The sequence below is a fragment of the Rattus norvegicus genome, chromosome 10 (genome assembly GCF_021556685.1).
Source record: "Rattus norvegicus strain SHRSP/BbbUtx chromosome 10, alternate assembly SHRSP_T2T, whole genome shotgun sequence".
Classification (NCBI taxonomy): Eukaryota; Metazoa; Chordata; class Mammalia; order Rodentia; family Muridae; genus Rattus; species Rattus norvegicus.
Genome location: NC_141543.1, coordinates 81,192,605 through 81,208,206, shown reverse-complemented (window position 1 = coordinate 81,208,206; position 15,602 = coordinate 81,192,605). Strand labels below are relative to the sequence as shown.

The 15,602-nt window shown below is 44.2% G+C and overlaps 1 long non-coding RNA gene across 2 annotated transcripts; it reads right to left on the bottom strand.

Annotated features, from left to right (window-relative positions):
* Window positions 1-3,445: 3,445 nt before the first annotated feature.
* On the bottom strand, window positions 3,446-13,910 carry LOC148003040 (uncharacterized). Of its 2 annotated transcripts, XR_015631284.1 has the most exons (4): window positions 13,678-13,901; window positions 11,851-12,847; window positions 6,181-6,274; window positions 3,446-4,696 (listed from the first exon to the last, which is right to left on the bottom strand). It is a non-coding gene; the product is annotated as an uncharacterized LOC148003040 (long non-coding RNA). The 2 variants fall into 2 exon arrangements; XR_015631283.1 differs by lacking the exon at window positions 6,181-6,274 and having other exon boundaries at window positions 13,678-13,910.
* Window positions 13,911-15,602: the final 1,692 nt, after the last annotated feature.

The window sequence follows — 15,602 nt, the reverse complement described above, 5'->3', positions numbered from 1 at the left end:
CAGAAGAAAACTGTTTCTCACTGTCTTCTTGAAAATGATAACCCATGAGGTGTCTGGGCACACAAAGACCCAGACAACTTGAGTAAGCTCCTTCCTGACTGATTTTCCGTGAACTCAAAAAGATCACAGGAGCAGCAAACACTGGGTCTGGATGAGATTCTTGCCACCCAAGCAACACGGCCTCTCGGTGAAAGCCACTTTGGACCAAAGAAGCCCCTAACATGCTCTGGGTGTCTGTGTCCCTCCCCCAGTGTGATGGTGGTATAGGAGGTGCATGGAGAATCTAAGAAGGCATTGGTCCAGGGGAACCTCACTGACGGGACGAACGATGCTGTAAGCAAAGAGTCAGAGAAACTCGTCCTTGTCGCATGGAGACGTCACCTTTGACTCACCAGTCACTGAACCTGAAGGCAGCCAGGCCTTAGGCTCCCCAGGCTTAATAAACAATACATTTATATTGATTGTAAATTTTCCAGCCAGAACAAACTAACATACACCCACGGGATTTAGCAAGCAAGAGGAAGGAACAGAGTTAAACAAGACCAATGTCAGTCAAGGACATCCTTCCCCAGCCCTGTATCCTTCATTCGCTAATGTATGCTGGGCATGCAGCACAGTTTCTGTCACCTAGTAGGTGTTCAGTACATGTTGAATGCCACTTTGGATCGCTCGGCCCATTCAAGAGGTAGTCATTTCTATGTAAAGTGAATTAAAAATAAAAAAACAAGACATATTACTTCCAGAATTTCTTCCATGTATTTCCATTTCTCTGATCCACGGCTCACTCTCTTTTGTTTATTTTCAGACTTTTCTCATTTTGCTCCTGTCTTCCTATTTTACCAACCTGTCCCCTATAAGCATACCCATCACCCCCCTCAGAGTTACCTCTCTAAAGCACAGATGGGATTCTCTTACTCACTTTCTGCACTCTTGGCTTGTTTGTTTGTTTGTTTGTTTGTTTGTTTGTTTTTTCTCTCCAATCTAAATTCTCCTCTACAAAGCTCAAATGTCCTGCTGTGTCTGGGAAGTGTGTCCTACCTCATTCCATCATCAAATTCCTTGTCACTTTTTGAGACTCTTCTTTTATCCTATGACATACAAGCACCTCCACATGCTTGTACAGAGACCAGAGGAGAAAGTGCTCTCTCTCTGTGTGTATAGGGCCATTCCACTCAATATCAGCAAATGGGTGAGTAACTCAGTAGGGGACAAGGTGGGACCAAGACTCAGGTAGCTTATCTACTATAGTTATGGGCACTTTTACCCAAAACTCTGGAGGCTAAGTAAGTTAATTAGGAAACACTGTATTTTAAAATCCTACCTCTGTCCTCCATTGTGGTCTGCTTGTTTAAAAAGTCTGTCTCAATGAATTTGCAATTAATTTAGCGAAGACTGCAGGTCTCGCCAGCTGCACCCTGGATCTTTTAAGTCCAAGTCCACATTTCCTCTTGTTTTGTTTTTATCGCACAGGAGAAAAGATGTAATGAAACTCAATAAATGTTTGCAGAAAAAAAATATATCGAGGGTGATTTATAATTTCCAAAACGTCTTCGAACTGTTCTTCTCAGAAAGAAAAGACAAGTTGAATAAAAGAGAAAACGATCTGAGAGCTTAACTAAGCGTGTCTGTACTAACTAGTCCCACTAAGGTTGAGAATATACTAGACTTTGCCCAAGAAGGAAGTGTGTGGGGATAGACCTCACAGTGCGGTTGTCGTAGCAGGGTTATAAAGCACAAGCTCCAACAGTGTTGATGTGCCCAAGGTTTCAGAAAATCACAGTAGATTGGTTTTGGGGTGGAGGAGAAGACAAGCCCTAAAACCAAAATATGATGTTGGTGCGTTCATTTCAAGGCAAATGCACTCAAACTTCCGTTCCTGTGGGTGCATTAATAACGTTCCTGAAGAACCGATTGGATGCTTGGAAGCTGTGCATTGCCTTAGATCCCCTGAAAGTGCAGAAATCATTCCATATATAACTAACCTCCCTGGGATTTTCTGACTGTTCTGGTTCAGAGTGGAGACATTCACCTTTCAATAGCAAAGTCAAGAAGGCAGGTGGGAATTAAAATTGAGTGGATGATTTTTCCTCAGACTATGGACAGTCCTGGCCTGGGCTTTCTGTGAAATAGCATGCAAAGGGGAGTTTATGGGCAGATCCATGGATTTATAGTGAGCAGCCTTATCATCCCGAGAGATAGTCTGTGCATTTTCTTTAGTGTCAGCTCTAGGTTCTTGTTTAATAACCACACAGCAGTGAAAAGCTGGTTCCCTAGTTAGGTTCGTGAATTACTTATTTAAATGGCAAAAGAATGTAATAGGAGTAGAACCTGAAGAAAATAGGCTGCATAGACCTTGCATAGTATATGTTTGTGTATAGATATATATGTATGTGTGCATCTCTCTCCCATTACATTCTTTTCTTTGATCATGTTCTCCCTTTTGTTCCAAATTTAAGACTGCCCCTATGTCCAATTCTCACATTCACATAACACCTCCATCTCACGTTTGTGTAGGACTTTACAAATAAAAATTAAATGTCCTGATGCCCTGGTGAGAGAAGGCAAGAATTCTACTTCATACGTGAAAAACTGAGTTTCATATAAATGACATGTTTTTTCCCTGCTCACACTTGAGTGATTAATTGTTCATTGCAGAGTGAAGTTTCCGGTTCCAGGCAGGTCAAACCAGGAGGGAACTCTGTACTCATAAGATGATGAGTCCGAGTTTCCTGCTAGAAAGGACATAGTACTCTCTACGCCAACTTCTCATTTTCCAGGGAGAAGAAAACTCGTAGTAAGTCTCCAGAATTCCCTCAGGAGCTCTGACTAGTACCTGGGAGAGCACTGAAAATACAGAGAGAGAGAAATGGCTGCTTCTTCCACAACTGTGTTGATGGTTCCTTCCCTGGGTCCGGAAATTCCCAAAAAGCATCCGTGATGGGAGTTGCTTAGCTGTCTTGTTCTTAGGTTTGTAACCATGTGAGTTTCTTATTTTAAATTCCCACCCAGAAAGGTGGGCTTCTGACAGAAACGTATATCCCTGTGAATTTTTTAACATGCACACAGATACATTGGACCATCACCGTGCTGGAGAAAGACAAGTGTTGGCATCTAAAGAGCCATGCCCCACCCCACTCCCCGTCTGTACCACGCAATGTCTAGGAATGTGAGGAGACGCCTCCAGCCACCATGTTTATCAGTATTTTGTCCTAGCGTGTGAGTACATTATAGTTTGATTCATTACTTCCCTACTGAAAGTCGTTAGCTTGTTTCCAGGATGTTTTTGTAATTGTGGAAAGATATTTTTGTAAACATGTCTATTGGGTTTTTTTTTTTTTTTTGTATGAGCATAAAATGTTTGTATCTCTAGGAGAAATAGCCAAAGGATTACTGGATCATAAGTTGTATCATTTCCTATTTCTGTCATTTCAAATTATCACAAACATAGACAGCACAGCTTTATTATCCTCCGGTAATTCGGGTCAGAAAGCAGCACTGGGCTAGATCCAAAGTATCAGCGGGGCTGCGCTCCTTACGGAGGGCTTTTGGAGGGAATCTGTTGAGGTTATTGGCAGGCTTTCGTTCCCCGTGGATGTAGAACTTGGCCGATGTCCCCTCTCCTTTACCTTCACAGCTAGCGATGGCCAGTCAGGTCGTCCTCGCTTCATCTCGCTCCCTCTAAATCTTCATCGTCTCTGACCTTGCCTCCACCACCCTCTCCCACGCCTACGCCTCAGGCTGTGACCAGGCAGCATAGTTTCACCTCCTCAGGGCCTGCACCATAGACACATCTGCCAAGTCTCGGCCGCTTTTCAGTGAACCGTATTCTGAACACCCAGAGACTGTGAGTGACTCTGCCCACCTAGCTTTTCCAGAAGCCTCTAAGTTGTTTTATAGAATGTCTACGACACTTTCCATCTCCACTGGTGGTGTACCCAAGTTCCAGTTGCCCTGTGCCCTTCTTAGGGCTTGGCATCGTCAGTAGTTTTTAGCTCAGCTGTTCCCATAGGTCCACTGGTGGCTCCTGCGGTATAGGCTTACCCTCGTGTCTGAAGCTGTTGAGCAACGTTGTATCCGCTCACCTCCCATCTTCACACACTGTCTATAGAATGACTTCTTCTGCACATTATGCTCATGGGGTTGTTTGTTCTTTTGATTTTGAGTTCTAAGCATTTCATTCAGAATGTAGGTCCTTTGTCAGTTTGGTCAGAACAATACTTCTTAATTAGTTCCGGTATTTCCCATTGTACCTGCATTCTAGTTGTGCACATATAATTTCCCTGGCTTGGGTTGGCCCTACGTCATAGCATCGCTGCATTAGGGTTTCTCCATCACAGTGTGTCAGATCCGAAGATGGCTCGGCCTCCTAGTCCTGGCTAATCCCAGACGTAGCCAAGTACAATTTGGTCCATTTCTATATTCCTCTTTGAGAACATAACTTTCACTCACTATTTTATAGACTGAGTTCTGAGACCACAGGATACTGAAGAGAAGCAGTGGTGCACACGAGAAGAATGGGAGGCTCACTGTCCTTGACAACCAAATCTGAAACCCTGAGTTCCATCCTGGGGACCCACATGGTAGAAGGAGAGAGCCAAGTCCTGCGAGCTGTCCTTCTCTGACCTCCACACATGCACTGTGAGGCACAGACTCCAGTTCCAGGGATCTGATGTCATCTTCTGGCCTCTGTAGGCACCTGCACTCATGTAGACATCACACAGAGAGAGAGAGAGAGAGAGAGAGAGAGAGAGAGAGAGAGAGAGAGCTTTATTAAAAATAATAAAAGTACATCTTTAAAGAGAAATCTGCTATTTGCATTCCAATGTCTGATTCCAAGACAGTTACATCATATGAATGGGGATGTTACCGCTGCCAGTGAACCACCAGGCCAGTCCAGTGATAAATCAAATGAAGGACAATGTTGAAATCACTGAGAAGTCATTTCAAAGCATGGAGGGAGATTATCCATCCATGAATTACAAAGATGTGGAGATGCCACCTGACCGTGATAGACTGCAATCCCTGAGCTCTAAGGAGAGCTGCTCATAATACAAATGCAGAACCTTAGCCAGGAGTGGATATTTTATCACAAGCCCTCTGGAGACTCTCGTCTATGAATAATACAGCAGCAATCTGGGGACTCTCTTGAGATTGACTTTCAAATACTAAAGTTGACAGAAGACATCCCGGAGAACTTGGGAATCATAATTTTACACGCACCAAAACCCTAGTAGGAAATAGAATCCACCACAGATGGTCTGGACGAAGATACGACTCATAGGTAGGTCGATGATGGTTCAGAGAACAAGTTATGGTGATGTGCCTTCCTAAACTATTAATAGAAGGAGATAGAAGCCATGTCTGCTTGGAGAACAAGAGGATATGGATACGTAAGTCACTGAAGTCACTGAAAACTGGACGTAGAGGAGAAGGCTTCCTGGGAGACTTGTAGTTGTACAAAGGTTCAACTGCAATCAGAAGATGATATAGGGGTCGACAGACAGAGAGATACCCTGAGCCTACTCTCTTTCTTTTCCTTCCTGTCCTTTCTTCTATGGATGTTTCCCAAAGGCACTCAACAAGAAAGCCCAGGGGCTCTGCCTCATTCCAAGGCAAGGCGATGATCCAGGCTGGAACTGACGTGCAGATGGAGAACGGACAGGGTAAGTAATAATCCAGTGATTTCTGACTTGTCAGCCAGAAGACATTGGCTGAGAACATACGTATAAATCAGTCATCCACCCAATCAGTCCTTGGTGCATAATTACTGCACATTGTCTAGGGATACTGGTGCTGCCTGTGGATGAGATGTGCCTATTACTCATCATAAGGAGAGCTTATGGCACGAGAGGCAGACAAGTTGGTGGACCCAGCAGAGGGAGACGCTGTAGTAGGTGAATGCAGTAGAGCCATCTAAACAGGAAGAAGGAATCAGAAAAGATTGCTGGTGGAGATCCCATCTAAGACAGAGAAGGAACACGTTTGTAAACATGAGCCAGCCACGCAGAACAGTGGGAGGCTCCATAATGCTCTGGAGTAATGGCAGAGTGGTGAGAGGGTGTGGTGTTGTGTGGGTTAGGAGAACCAGAACATAGCTTTCTGGCGGGCAGTGGAATGCAGACAGGGATAATGGCTTGAGAGAAGCTTAAAGAAGGCTCCCCAGTTCACACCTCAGCTGACCTTGACACTTTGGAGAGGCTTAGGCACAATCCTAAAAATACGGAAAAGGCAGGGAAGGACGTTCAGCTGGGTGCCATTTTAAGTGTCTCTTTTCCTGCATTGAGAAACAGAAAACTGGTGTTAAAAAAAAAAAAACAAAAAAAAAAACATATTTCAGGATGTCTGTGAAGGTGGTTTTAGAATGTTAGCATTTGAATCGCCAGACTGAATAAAGGATGTTCACATTCACCGACGTGGTGGGCATCGTTCTATACGCTCAGTGCCTAGGGTCAGTGCGGGAGAAGGGAGAATTTCTTGTCTTTTTGAGCTGGAATACTTACCTTCAGTTCTTAGACATCAGGAGTGGGCTTCTTCAGACCTCAGCCTCAGGTGAAGCCTCACCCCAGGGCCATCCTAGCCAAGGTTCTCAGGCTTGTCCTCATCCTCAGAGTCTCACCATTGGCTTCTTGATTCTCAGGACTGCTAATTTGGACTGAATTACACTCTGGCTTGTAGATAGCATAGTGTGGGAATACCTAACCTGCAAAATCATCTGAGCCATCACCTATGTCTATCTCTCTGTGTCTGTTTGTCTGTCTATCATCAATCATCTAGCTTTGTACATTTTTAGCTTGCTACCTAGTATATAATTATTTGTAGCTCTAGATCCCATGTCTATGTCTATTTCTGTCTTTGTAGATAGACATACAGAACTGGTTTTATTTCTCAGGAGAACCCTTGCTGTGTACACTGAGTAATAGAATAATAACCCATGTGTGTACACGCTCATATTTGTGTGTATGTGTATAAGTGTGTGTATGTGTGTGCATGTGTGTACGTATGTGCATGTTCATATATGCATTTACATGTGTGCAGTATGCACGCATGTGGAAGCCAAAGGTTCATGTCAGGTATCATCCTTGACCACCTTCAACCTTATCTTTTGAGACTGTCTCTCACTAAACCAACACTCACCAGTTGGATAGACTGGCTGGGCAATGAACCATGGAACCCACCTACCTCCTCCCCCACAACTCAAGTTCTGTGTGCGTGCACACCACACCAAGCTTTTCACATGGGTGCTAAGGATTTGAACTCATGTCCTCACACTTACATGCAGGCAAGTTACAGCTGAGGCACCTCTGGAGCCCCTTGTCCTTTTCTTCCAGGTATGGAGGACCAACGGGCAAGCAGCAAGCGTGCAAGGAAATTTTACAGGCTGTGGTGCATTGGCAAGTGTCTCCGCCTTCCTTTATGCCTATGAGATCAGTCAGACTTGGCCTGGCGGCCCCGATGGATTGTTGAAGCACCCATGGCCGTGGCCAGGCAACTATGAAGCGCAGTCGTAATTCCAGATAACGTTGCAATGAAAAGCAAGTGTGGCTGACACTTTTATAGTTTCCATGGAATTCTGTGTAATCCTCCGACCTGGTTCCCAAAGCTTGGAGAGGAAATGGTGAATGAACACAGAGGAGCTGGTCCCCTAAGAGGAGTACGTTCATCCCATCGCTTTCCAAACGGAACCCTGACCCCTGGCTACGCGGTGCGTGATCACCACCCAATAATAGAGGCTGATGAGCAGCTGAGTAGAGATTTGTTTTCATTTTTGCAAACCCTTTTATGACCACAGAGGGGATAACTAAATTAATGCCATATGCCTGCGAAATCCCTCTGACAGCTTTTATTGTAATGGAAGATGACAATGGTTATCAGAGCAGAAGAAACATGCTTGAGAAAAAGTAAATAGCAAACACCTTTTGGGAAACAACGCAGCTTCTCTGACCTTTGCAGCTGCCTTGCTCTCTAGAGTGTGGCGACCAGAGTTGGCTGATGACAGTTAACCAGGATTTCCGCTTGCTTGAAAAAGTTTGCCTTCTCCCTCTCCCCTGGGTTGTGCAGAATCTTAAATGTCACGGTAATCACATTTTCCCCCTGGATAACATGAAATATCACTAGAGCTTAATGGAGATGAACAAATGATCGAATTTAGTTGCTAGTGATATATCGAGTTCGAGGAATCAAATCTAGCCCACAAGCTGTACAACCTCTGAGTTCTGTTAACACAAATAGGAAACCAAGTGATAAAATCTAGTGTTTCCGAGTCCCTTACCATACATACAATCCCGTTCCAAGTACTTTATATCTATCACTTAAACCCAATAGTCCTTCAGGGGGGCATTACCGTCCTCGTTTAATAGATCAATTCAAGTGATGAATTTGTTGACCTACACAAAGCCATGTGATTTGGGGGTATGTGACTATCTCTCGTGAAAGCCATATGTGCTTGGCAAAGTTACGTAAGTGCTGTAAGCCTCATTGGCAGAAGGCAAATAGCATCTTAGGATATCAGAGGGTTGCATTAAGTAGATTGCATGCAGGGCATTGGTTTAGTGCTGGCTATATATTAATCTCTTACTGCACTATTCAGGGTTCTCCAGAGAACCAAAAGGAGAGAGAGAGAGAGAGAGAGAGAGAGAGAGAGAGAGAGAGAGAGAGGTATAGAGAGAGGGAGTGGATAGGTATACAGATGATAGGTAGACACTAACAATGAAAATATCATGAACATATGAAGTGAATATACGAATAAATATGAAAATAAACAAGCAGGCAGATAGATGCGTATATACATGGGGAGATATATAAATAGAATGTAGATAAAACTTACAAAGAGATTTGTGATAAAGAATTGGCTCGTGTAATATACTGGCTAGGTTTATGTCAACTTGACACAAACTAGAATCATCAGAGAGGAAGGAGCCTCCAGTGAGAAAAATGCTTCCACAACACCTGGCTGTAGGCAAACCTGGAAGGCATTTTCTTAATTGGCGAATGGGAGTGAAGAGCCCAGCCAATTATGAGTGGTGCTGTCCCTGGGAGGGTGGTCCCAGGTCTATAAGAAAGCAGGCTATGCAATCCAAGACCAACCCACCAGTAACCACACCCCTCCATGGCCTCTGCAGTAGCTTCTGCCTCCAGCCTTTGGCTCTGGTTGAGTTCCTGCCTTGACTTCCTTTGATGATGAACTGTGATATAGAAGCACAATCAAAATAAATCCTTTCCTCTTCAAGTTGCTTTAGTCATGGTGTTTCAACACAGCAATACCATTTCTAAGACATAAACTCTTTCCAGTCCCATCTTGCCTTCTCTCCGGGCTTCAGTAGTTCAAGGCTTTTTGACTTGGAAGGGCAGTCCCTTTAACCAATTTTACCCATTTGGTGTTCATCTCAACAGAAACTCTTCCACAGACACACCCAAAATGTGGGTATAATGAGATGTCTGAGCTCCCTAAAGCCAAACCAACCTGACACATAAGTTAACCAGCCCACCACAGGACCCTTGGTTGACAGTGTCCCTGTAACTGTAGCCTTGGCATTCTGTAAACTATTTTCCATATTGTCTCAAAACCTACATCAACCATCAGCATAGTGGGAATGAAACCAAAGACTTACTTATTTGCCTTCCTCTAGGAAAATTCTTCTTAGTTTTTCTTTTGAGAGTTTTGTACAATGAGTTCTGATCATATTCAGCTTCCTTCCCCTGACTTTTCCAAGATCCACACCTTTCCTTCCCACCCAACTTGGTTCATTTTTGCTTTTTCTTTCAAGGCCAACTCGTGCTGTCTAAATATTCTTGGATGTGTGTGACCTTCCAACAATTCACAGCAACAGTTATACCAGTGAGACTATTTCCTCAAAACTCCCAGTGAAAAGGTTGATACTAATTCAATTAGAGGAATGCCACGTACTGATCCCTAAGTCTAAAATAAATACACGTGGGGCTGGAGAGGACCTGGGTTTTGATTCCCATCACCCACACAGCAGCTCACAATCATCTGGAACTCCAGGTCCGACTGACCAATGTTTTCTCTGGACTCTAGACATTGTACACATGGGGTACATAACATATGTTGGCAAGCCACCCCTGTACATAGTATTATTTTTATTATAATTAAACAAATGCTGAAAAACAGCGTCTTATTAGTCCTTTAGACTAGGCCTGCAATGAAAGTCACAGATCCGGCTAAGAGAAAAGATACCGTTGGCATCTTATTAGACCCCCACATCAAACTAAACAACATGGAAAAATAACAAATCTGAAGGCAAAATGATCTCTCTCTCTCTCTCTCTCTCTCTCTCTCTCTCTCTCTCTCTCACACACACACACACACACACACACACACCCCACAAAGTGGTCTATAATATTTTTCAACTTACTAATTCAAATATATATCCCATTTCCTAGGGTTCTCAGTTTTGTTTTGTTTCATTGTTGTTGCTGTTGCTGTTTGGTTTGTTTTCTGTCCCTTTGCAATGATTTGTCCCAAAGAGCGGAACTCAAAGTGCAACCGTGCCACACAGTGACCCTGTTACCTTGAGTCAGACACTCATCTCGTGCTCGGGGATCTTCTTCCTGTAGTCATGAAGCCAACTGAACAAAGGTATTGTCAAAGTTAAGTAAAGTACGTAGCATGCTGGAGAGATGGCTCAGCGGTTAACAGCACTGGCTGCTCTTCCAGAGGTCCTGAGTTCAATTCCCAGCACCCACATGGTGGCTCACGACCATCTGTAATGAGATCTGATGCCCTCTTCTGGTGTGTCTGAAGACAGCTACAGTGTACCCACATGAATAAAATAAACATATAAATATCTAGATAGATAGATAGATAGATAGATAGATAGATAGATAGATAGATAGATAGATAGAGTGCCTAGCTGAGTTTGGCAGCTAATAGGTTCTCCACACCCTCATTCCTCTTTCCTGTTCTTCATCCCCTGCCTCCATGAGAGTAAAGGCAGCCTCTCCATAAATAGGTACTGTTTGCGAAAGACTGAAAATGGCTTCCATTCCTCTCAAGAGGAGGTGGTTGCTAGACTACGGAAACTATCAACTGTCCTTGTGAGGTTGCACTGCACTAAGCTTCCTGTCCCTGAGGGGACATGGAGGAGGAAGTACATTTGGGTAAGATTTCCACCCTGGTCCATCTCTTTAGACATTTGCTCTAATTGAGATTAGAGTGCCACCAGCTCTCTCCACACTTCTCCAAGGGATTGCTCACAATTAAACAGCGATGAATTAATCACCAAAAATAGGAACGGAAATAGAGAAAAATGCCCTTTTTATAGCGAATATCATAAATAAACTTTCAGAATAAAGCAATGTGATGAAACAAAAGCTTTAGCTGTATTTACACTAATAGGAGTTGTTAAGAATTTATAGTTTCATTGCATTACTAAGACTTTAAAAAAAATGAATCAGATTCTAGGAGACTCAAGTACCTTTAGGAAGTCAAAGCTTGTTGCTTTGTGAAGAAAGGTGCTTGTAAGGAAAATGCATCCTTACTAACATTAAGTGCAGAAAATGCAAGCAAGTCATTTGCATTAAAAGATTCAGGATACTCAGCTCAAAGGTATACGGAAAAGGTACAGAGTGACTGATTTAGGCCTAACAATTCCCAGCTTAGGGAAAAGGAGAGAAAACCGGATGGATTCTCTTCACTTGTGGGGGAATACATGTTCTCTGGATACAAACCTGGAGAGAAAGGCCCAACACTCTGTCTCCTTGTGTCAGTCAATTACTATCTCAAGAATCGGTTGCAATGTACTATCGTGTACATGCCCAAATAATTTCATTTTCATTTCTCTCCTTTTATTGTTTGGTGTGTGGTGAGTGGGGGTGTCCATGTGTGCTTACCCACGAGGGCACAAGCGGAGGCTGGAGGCTGATATCAGATTGTCTCCTTCTCTGCCTTGTTTTCATAGTCCGCCGCTCCCGCTAGACCGGCTAGCTAGATGGGATCCACCTGCCTGCTCCTCAGTGCCGGGCTCACAGACACACGTGACTGGCTTTGATCTGGGTACCAGGGATCTGAACTCAGGTCCTCATGCTTGTGTGACAAGCACTTGGCCCACAGAACCATCTCCCGACCCTCTCTTCCCTTTTTCTTTCTTCATCCTTCTTCTCTCGGATCCACATGCTCATTTTCTGAAGATGTCAAAAGAAGTCATAGAACTTCAAAACTGGCCCAAAATAAAAAGAGCATATTCGTCAAATCAAAAGAAAGCACAAAAGACACTGGTTCCGATGAGTCTTAGGCTCTGTGAAACACAGGAAGAAGACTCTGATGTCCGGAATTGCCTTATGCAGATAAAGTGCTTTGAAATTTTTCTTCCATACCTTGAGGGAAGTTTCTGTCTGCTTCTGGAGTTTATTGCTATCACGGATGAATAAGAAGTTATGAACTTGCCCTTTAATTGGCCAGTCACGATAGCAGGCATCACATTCACTCATGGAGGTGATGAGGCACAGAAAGGGACTCCAGACAAACATGCATGGGCAGAAACCTTGCTGCACAGATGACCCTTAACTTAGAGCTGCTTGGGGAGTCAAAGAGCCCATTGTGCTGCTAAGAATTCCCCACAGCCAAGTTCATGCTGAGCTGTGCTTCCCACACAGCTGATACTCCTTACGGTCCCACGATTTTCAAAAATAATTATTTCCTCCAACGTCAGAGATGACCACAAGTCACAGATCTTGGGAGCCAACCTGAACCTGGCTAGTGTCTAGTATCCGAGAGTTGTCCCCTTGTCCTCACAGGAAGGATGTAGGAAGTACAGGCCATACCATTGACAAGATGGTGAGACTGTAGTGAAAATACATGGGATTCCCTCCACAGGGAGTTGCCACAAACCTGAAGGAGGGGGGCAAAAGTGTCAGAAGTGGAAAATAAGTCATGGCCCCCCAGAACTGTCAATCGGGGATTTAGAGGGATTTAGAAAGACAGTGCTAAAGAGAGAATCAACCTTTCCTATCATGTTTATAGCAGCCAAACCTAAGATTTAAAGATGCTGGCTTTGACAGAACAGCCCAGAAAGATTAAATCAGAGCCAACCTCAGAATTAAGTGTGCCGGCTGCTGTGCTGAACCCTACAATTATCTTGTTTAATCTTTCTGACGTCTGTAATGGGTATGACTAGCATCTCCCCTTGACAGGTGGGGAAACTGAGGCTTTGGCCCTATAAGACCAAGTTGGGGGGGGGGGTGTTGAAAGCACTACTAGCTGTTGCCTCTGAAATGAAGACATGTAGCTCACCATGGGCATCGGGTAAATACTAATTAAAGATAGCTCAGCTTGATCAGGTCTCGTAAAAGCATGCCTGGATTAACAGAGAGCTGGCTCGGAGCTGTTATGTAACACGGTGTATGTTACTTGATGTATCTGGGTAACATTATCTTCATCAGAAAGATTAGATGTTGTCTGGGTAAAGGACACAAGGAATAAGGCGCACAAGGAGCCAACAATTCAAATAAGCCACGCATTATGTCTAAACCAGAGTCCCCACTGTCACTCTGAGCCAAGCTCCAGCTGTCTGAAATTACTTCTCTCCCCCAGAACAAAGATGCATGGGTACTGCAAAGACACAATCCTTCCACTCCTCGGTCCCCTGTGGCTTGGCAGGGAAGGGCAGTGCCATAACCAGAGCGGCCCTTCCTCATAACTGCCACCGCGCTCTCACTCACCGCATGATCTTCTCGGTTCCAGTCAAAAGCACTGTGCCCACTCCTGACTTGAAAGGACCCGCAAAGGATTTTTCTCTTTGCTCAGCTCTATGGCTTTTTCCTAGGATTGGAATACAGAAATATTTTCCACCCAAAACGACCGCATAATGACAGGAAAAAGCTGTTAGGCTGTGTGCAGAGTGGAAACCATCATCTCGAGTGTTTTCAGACATTCCTTTGCCTTCTTTGAAAAGGAATATTATGTTTCCTTTAAAGGAATTAAGGAGAAGCGATTGGTCAAATTCATTGGGCCATAGACTTGGTTACTGTTAGATCCTTATCCTGCTTTGCCTTACCCATTTTTCTGCTTCACTCAGAAACCATCTGCCTCAGACCTACTCGCTCCCCTCATCTATCCAACCTCTCAAAGCCTGTCTCATCTGAGAGTTTGTCTCCAAGTTCCTCAAGTAGACTTCAGTACTCTCCATAAGGAACAAATTCCATGTGAAACCAAAGTCCATGTTTCTTCTTCATCTACTTTTCATTAATTCATTTATTGACTTTATATCCCAATCACAAGATCATAGCCCCTCTCCTCCTCTTCTCCCAGCCCTACCCTTTCACCCCCTTTCTCTATTCCCCCTCCTCTTCAGAGTAGGAGAGACCCCCCCACCTGTGTAACAACCTGTCCTGGCACATCAAGTCTTCTCAGGACTAAGTGAATCTTCTCCCACTGAGGCCAAACAAGGCAGCCCAGCCAGGAGAAAGGGATCCAAAGGCAAGCAACAGAGTCAGAGTCAGAGACAGCCCCGCTCCAATGGTTAGGGGACCTACATGAAGACCAAACTCCACATCTGCTACATACGTATCGGGCTCTTGTGCGTTTTTATTACACACTGAGAGCCTGAATCCAGGTATCCAAACAACAGATACCTGACCAACATGCTGGAAGTAAGCTTCAAAGTGTCAAGGAAACCATTAACTAAAGACAAGATGAAAATATACCATGATGAATGGATTTCTAATCAAGGCCATCCTTTATTAGAAAAGTAATTTTGAGTGGCCACTGTATTTCCTTTGAGACCGTGAAATATGTGTCTGGAACATATTTCTGGGTATAGGAGAGTCAAGGGCAGTTTATCTGGGAGAGGAAAAGATGGATTTTCTTTTTTGAAGATCCAAATGCATTTACAGCAGAGCTTACTTTGAATCTCACTGCAGTCCCAACAGATGGATGAGAGAGTCACCCTCCCCCTCTGCAGCCTCCAAGGAGAAGCATCATTGCCCTGGATCTGAGAGGACAGCAAGTCCAGGGTCAGATTACCTGTTCTCGTTAGAAGGAGGTGGGTGAGTGTGAAAGAGCGGAGGTTGAGTTACAAGACACGTATTGTTGAACGTAAGTAAGTACAACAATTTGCGGAAGACCAATTTGCGGAAGACTGCCACTTCCCTCCAGCTTTGGACAGTTCCCTCTCCCTCTTCAGACAGGATTCACCACCAGGACCATACGCCAGAGATGACCCAGGATCTCTTCCATGTGCAGTCATCGGGACGCCTGGCTGCAAACTGAACTGATCTGGTTTGGTACCCTTCCCTGTACCTTCGAGGCTCCTCGGCCCTCTTCACACATCATTTGCTTGTCTAGAAAAGTGGAGGGGAAAAACACTTCTCATGTATCATTCAAGGGAAGGACTCAGTTGTTGCTACTCTCCTTCCCTTGTGGCAATAAGCCAACAGAGGAAAAACCGGCAGAATGTTATGATTTGTATCGTACATGCTCTCCACTCCCAAAGCTCATGTGCTAAATTCTTGGTCCTCTGGGGGGATGCTGCAGGGAAGGGAGAGACAGTATCTGTGACTAAATATGAGGGAGTTAAGTCAGTTGGAGCATGACATTGAAAGTGATCCTGGAGCCCCCAACCTCCTCAGCTTTCCTTCCATGTTTC